Raw genomic sequence first — 382 nt, 5'->3', positions numbered from 1 at the left:
ATTTCTCATTTTCATATTTCTAAATGTCTGATCATATTTCTAAATGTCTGGTCATATTTCTAAATGTCTAGTCATATTTCTAAATGTCTAATGTCTAATCACATTTCAGCAAATGGCTAAACATGGTGGCGTCATCAACTTGGACACAATTAACTTCAAGTCATCTTGCACCGTGAGTAATGTTGCTCAGTTGCCAGACACTTCAATACCCAAAAAACGGAAGAAAAAAAAACGTTATATTTTTGGCGAATTCCCTTATGCATCTCGACATTTATTTTCACTTTTTGTCGCCATCAAATGCGTCTTGATATCGAGTTATAAAGGCGTTCGCGAGTGCCTTGGGATTTTTTTTTTTTTTCATTTTGACTTCGTTTATTCATTC

This window comes from Penaeus monodon, chromosome 22, assembly GCF_015228065.2.
Source record: "Penaeus monodon isolate SGIC_2016 chromosome 22, NSTDA_Pmon_1, whole genome shotgun sequence".
NCBI lineage: Eukaryota > Metazoa > Arthropoda > Malacostraca > Decapoda > Penaeidae > Penaeus > Penaeus monodon.
The sequence above is the reverse complement of the archived record's forward strand: the minus strand, read 5'-3'. Positions refer to the sequence as shown.